Here is a 6161-nt window from a genome sequence, read left to right on the forward strand (position 1 = left end):
TTCCTCACTTACAGGAAGTCACCTGAGTTTCTCTACCAGCCATGATGCGTTCAAGGACATTCAGTAACATTCAGGACATATTTAGCTTCATGGAGCCATGATGTTGTTTATCCACAGGGTGATATTTTCTAGAGTTAGTTAAATATCTGTGACATGTTTTAGACACAGTAAACAAAACTCCACCCAGAACCAGCCAATACCAGCTGCTGAGGCTAACTGGGAGCAGCAGGTGATGCAGCAGCTCTGCAGCAAATCGGGTTTCCATAGCAACCCGGTTTAAAGTTCATTCTGAACAGGTTTGATGACGAAACCTGTTGGTTCCACTCAGACAGGTCGCCAGTCTGTCACAGTTCAGCTAAACAGGAGGAATAAAGTTATTTTTCACATTCTCAGAAGAAATTTGCATACAAAAATGAATGAAGGAGAAAAAATATCAATATTAATAGAAAAATAAATATGTTTATTCTCGTCTAAAGAAGAAAGTCATTTCAATTTTGGTCTTTGGGGAGGAAAATTTTAGATTAAATTTGTGATCCTCTTTATAAAAGTCAGTCTTGAGCCCATTGAGATGATGGATAAAAGAAAAATAAATGAATAAAAACCTCAAACCTTGGAGGGCCTGGATGTTTTAGTTCTCTCCCTGGTTCTTCTTAGGCCTCCATGGAGCCTTCATCATATGCAGGTGTGCTAAACCAGGGAGAGAACTAAAACATGCAGAAGGCCGGCCCTCCAGGACCCACTTTGGGCAACACTGATCTACATACTCAAACTGTCCAGGCTGAAGCACCTCAGAGCATGATGCTGCCACCACCACCATGTTTGACAGTGGGGATGGTGTGTTCAGTGACCTGCAGCGTTAGTTCTCATAGTGTTTTGGCCAAAACGTTTAGTTTGGTTCTGCTCTGACCAACTAACTACTAGTTTTTCCTGTGGACAGATTGGTTTGGTCCAGAGTCAACATGGCCTCTTGGCTGCATCTCTGATCTGCGCTTTCCTTGTTCAGCTGGACGTTTAGCTGGACGGTTTATAATTGGACCAAACTCTTTCCATTTCCAGATGATGGATTGAACAGTGTTCTGTTCAAAGCTTGAGGAATCTTTTCATTGACTAAGTCTGCTTTAAACCTCTCCACAGCTTTCTCCCTGACCCCTCTGCCATGTTCCTTGGACTTCATGTTGCTGTTTTCTCTGAATCTCTGAGGCGTCACAGAGCAGCTGGATTTGAACTGAGATCAGATTAGATCACACACAGCTGGACTCTGTTTAGTAATTAGCTGTCATCAGGAAACTTCTGGAGGAAACTGTTTGGACTAAAACTGAGGGATGAATACTTTTGCAAACCACACTTTTCAGTTTATTTGTAAAATGTTTTGAATCATGCATAATTTTCTTTCTACTTCATAAATGTAAACCACTTTGTGTTAAACTTTCACATTAAACTCCAGTGAAATTTATGTTTGTAATGTGACAAAATATGGAAAAGTTTAAGGGGTGTGAAAACTTTTGCAAGTCAATGTTGATGTATTTCAGTAGCTGCTCCAAATCACCACCTGCTTGATGTAATATGCAGGTTTATTATTATTACATCAGAGATAAACTAATTTAGGGGTTTGTAACATTTTTTAGAATATTCCAATTTGTTGGTTTTTCCCAGACACAAGATCTTTATTTGTTGAACAAAATCAGTGAGGAATTAATCCACAATGTGAATCCAGGATAGAGGTTCAGTGAATGTGGTGCTGAAGGTGTGAAGGTGGATCAGTGAATCAGAGACTCTGAAGAAGGACAGGATACCAGCAGGACAGTCCACATACACGGCTACTCTGTGAGAGAGAGGAGGACCAGATGGGAGTCACTTCCTTATTATGCCAAGCAGAGTAACCATGACGATCAGAGCAGCTCAGACTCCAGGACTGGTTGTTAAACCCAAACAGACTGTTTTCACTACATCCCTTCCTTCTGGTTGCTCTGTAGCTCATTGATATTCGGACATCTCCTCTCCACTCCACCTCCCAGTAATTATGACCAGTCAGACGATTTCTGCACAGCAGCTGATCAACATCCAATCTGTCTGGATGATCAGGATGTGACAGAAGCTCCTCCACACGTGTCGCCTTCCTGTTGCTGTCAGACAGTTCAAGTCTTCTGCTCACTGTGCCAATTGCAAGTTGACAGGAATCTGATGGAGAGAACAAACAGAATCCAGCTGCAGTTATTGATTATCTATCGACACTGAGGATGACTCCTGCAGGTCAGATTTGAAGATGGTTGAATATGAGCTGCTTTATTGTGGTGAATCAAATGATAAACACACTTACACTTCCTCAGACCTTTCTGTAACCATCGGACACCAACAGGCTCCACACTGACAGGAGGAGGGAGGTCAGAACATTATTCAAGCACCCTGGGGGTGCTTGAGCACCTGCCCTTTTTGCTCCTTGCCCCAAAGTGCCCTTTTGGTCATTTTTTTTTTTTTTTTTTTTTATATTATTATTTTTAAAGCCCTCTTCTGACACATAATAACATGTACTAAAATTATTTTATTTATTTATTTATTTTTTGTACAACATAAGCCTTCCGGTCACCTTGTTACCTTTGACCTTTTGCCCGTGACGCATGACGCAGTTGCCTCTCGCGCAGTGAGATAAGGCGGCTAACTGGAGCTCATCATAGCGAACGTTCCAGATTACAGATCAGTTTTTGGTTTTTGGTGAATAAAGTGGAGTAGACTTGCTACTTGTCAGATGACGGAAAACGTTGAAAGTGTCGTTTCTGCTTCAGCACGGAGTCGCGGTTTAAGCAGAGAGGTAATGAAATACAACAGACACTGACAGGCCTCTGCGTCTGGTTTACTCTGAAGAACTACTGAGCGGGAGGAGACAGCCAGGTGAGGAAAAACTGTTCTTATCTATCGATTCAGTGTTTTTATCATACAGACATTAGGCTGTTGTTGTTGTGCTATTAGCTAGCTGCTAGCTACGACTTTGCTAGCAAAGCTAGATAAATAAAAAGCTTCTTCCCTCTGTACGAGGCACATCGCCCGTCCAAAACCGATCATCTCCATAATGGATATGTCCGATCTTCTAGTTTGCTTTGCTGCATAATGTACATTGCATTTATTCTAGCTTTAGGTAAATGTATCTTGAAAGAGAATAGCACTTAAATAATAGTCCAACAAGGATAATCATTTAGAATTAAAAATAACTCACCCTGAATTACCATGATAGATATAATGTATGTCATTAATGAAGGGGAAAAACTCAACCCAGACTTTAAGTTTAGGGTCTGGTTCGCAGAGTTTGTAGTTAAATTTTTTCCCCAATTATTCAATGGTGAAAAATAAACTAACCTCAGTTAAGTAAAATAAAATTGTAATCGAAACTTTTGGAATTGTAATGATTTATTTTTTAAAAACAAATTTTGTTTAAAAACCTTTTTTTTTGTCTTGTGAACTTAAAAAGTTATTTGCCAAACATAAACTTTTATTTGCACACATCAGAAATCTTTTGTTGTGATTTTGGGTCCTGCCCACGACGTCATGTGAGAATCACAAGCAAAACTTTAAGTCAAACAAAAACTTTGAATATGAAGAAAAAATTTCTGACATGCACAAATAAGTTTGTTTTGCAAAAAAATTCACTTTATGAGACAAATGTGTGATTTAAGTGTTTAAAAAAGTTGTAAGCAAAACTGAGTAGGCTTTTCCCATAGTGACATGTATTAACAATTCAATTTTTGCTTTTTTGTTTTTTTCTTTTTTTTCTGCAGTTCCACCTTAAAGTTTGATGCAGCTCTGCTTTCCTGAATGGACCATCTTCATCTCCACTGCAGCAAACAGGCAGCTCTGTTTTATAGATTACAGTCACTAAAAGGTTGCATTGGGCCTTGTTTATATCTTTAATAGTGTAATTCTGTAAAGACAAAATATGTAAATCAGAACTAAACCTCCAGCTCTGATTTACATATCTTGCTAAATTGCGGGTTTGAATTTTGCAATACTTTCCTATAATAAAATAGACCTGCAGAAAGAAATTACTAATAAAATATCTTACATATGCATAGTTGTATGCTCTGTATAGAGATTTACCTTAGCTTTGATTGTATATTTCACAATTTTGTAATTTATCATTGTTTATTAAACTCTGAAAGCTGTGTGACTTTAATATTCTGTCCTAGAATGCGGTAAGATGTGCCCTTTTTTTTTTGAGCACCTGCCCTTTTAGTGGTCTCTGCACGGCCCTGTTTACAATATACAAAAATTAAGCTTTTATTTCACAAAATTTCATCAAAGTTTTGTAAATTGTCAGTTATGGAGTTGACACATCATGGTTGTGACTTGTAATTTAGGAATAAAACAGAAGAAAAAACTAAAGAATAACTTAAGCTAACCAGAGCTAACTAGCCATGTTAGCAAAGAAAGAGAAAAGACGACAAGATGGGGTCCTCAGAAGTTCTGGTGCCCCCCAATAATGCCTGATTTTTTTTTTTTTTTACATTATTTTAATTTCTGACTGTGTTGACAAAAACTAGGGACAAATTTCAACGGAGTTGGAAAACATAAAAATTATTTTTAATTCAATTCATTGATACTTTTATAATTATTTATCCATCCATTTTCTTTACACCCTTATCCCTTGGTGGGGTCAGGAGGGGTACTGGTGCCTATCTCCAGCTAATGTTCTGGGTGAGAGGCAGGGTACACCTGGACAGGTTGCCAGTCTGGGCAACACAGAGACAAACAATACAAACAACCATGCACACACACACTCACACCTAGGGACAATTTGGAGAGGCCAATTAACCTGACTCATGTTTTTGGACTGTGGGAGGAAACCAGAGTACCTGGAGAAAACCCACACATGCACAGGGAGAACATGCAAACTCCATGCAGAAAGACCAGGGCTGGGAATGAACCCAGAATCTTCTTGCTGCAAGGCAACAGCTCTACCAACTGCGCCACCATCATAATTATTTATATGACCACTTATACTTAATTGTCATAATATATAATTTTAGTATCCCTTTAATTGTTTTAAACTATTATAATGTATTGAGTTCTGCTCCTGGACAAGGGATTTTACAGACACCATCCAGCTACTATAATGTTTAAAATAAAAAAAATATTCAGGAAACACCAGGAAAATATGCATTGTTGTGCTCTCATGACCCAGGTTAGTTTCGTCAGATATTTGAAAAAATTATATTTTGTGTATATTTTATTCAAATTTTGTGCTTTATCCATAGGACCTGTTTTGTCCCTATTCTCAAGAATCACTGAATTATTTAATAAGCTATTTATTGTCATTTGGCATTCTTCCCTCTCCATAAGAGTCAGGACTGGAGGAATAGTTTATTATTATAATGTGAAAATGTTAATTTTCCTAAGAACAACCCAGTTTATGCCTAATATAATTTTAGCAATAAAACAATATTTTAAGGAATGATAAAATTATATATATAAATACATTTTCATTGTTTCTCTAAATTATTCTAAGACTGTATGAGAGATAAACTGGCTTGTTCTTAGAAAAATTAACATTTTTAAAACTCAAAATATATATTTGCTTCAGTCCTACATTATAGAATATAACATGTATTTATTCAATTTTGCCAATGGAATAACGTATTTATTTCATTGGCAGATTATTACATTCAACATGCAGAAAATGTTGTGAAATAATCTTCCAAATGAATTAGTACTTTTTCATCAATATTAAGGAATTATTGACATAAAAGAAGCTCGTATATCTATACTTTGTGATATTTTGTGTTTTTGAAGTGTAGCTGGACAACTGCCAGTGCTTCAGCTCAAATACTTACATTTCTATTTTTGCCTATAACAGCTAAAATTCAGTACTGAAATATGTGATTCTGAATCAAAATTGATTGAAAGGTGTAACAAAGATACACCTTTCAATTGATTGAAAGTACTTTCTTAAAAATTACATCATGATTATCATTTTTTTATTGTATGCAATTTTAATAAATAGTAAAAGATTATTAAGGCACTTAATAATTTATATATATTCATTCATATTTTGTTCACTTAAAGTATACTTTTATTTAATATATTAAAAGTGTATTTTGGTACAATTATGTTTAAGTGTGTTTAAAGTTCTAATTTCAAAATTGTTACAAGTATATTGTTCGTATACTTCAGAT

General features: G+C 36.4%; 1 long non-coding RNA gene across 1 annotated transcript; it reads right to left on the minus strand.

The window, feature by feature from the left end:
- Positions 1–1635: 1635 nt before the first annotated feature.
- Positions 1636–2395, minus strand: LOC148160626 (uncharacterized). Its single transcript, XR_015765418.1, has 2 exons — positions 2318–2395; positions 1636–2178 (listed from the first exon to the last, which is right to left on the minus strand). It is a non-coding gene; the product is annotated as an uncharacterized LOC148160626 (long non-coding RNA).
- Positions 2396–6161: the final 3766 nt, after the last annotated feature.

This window comes from Poecilia mexicana, unplaced genomic scaffold (assembly GCF_051168715.1).
Source record: "Poecilia mexicana isolate PSO_F unplaced genomic scaffold, ASM5116871v1 scaffold_2, whole genome shotgun sequence".
In the NCBI taxonomy this organism is placed as follows: domain Eukaryota; kingdom Metazoa; phylum Chordata; class Actinopteri; order Cyprinodontiformes; family Poeciliidae; genus Poecilia; species Poecilia mexicana.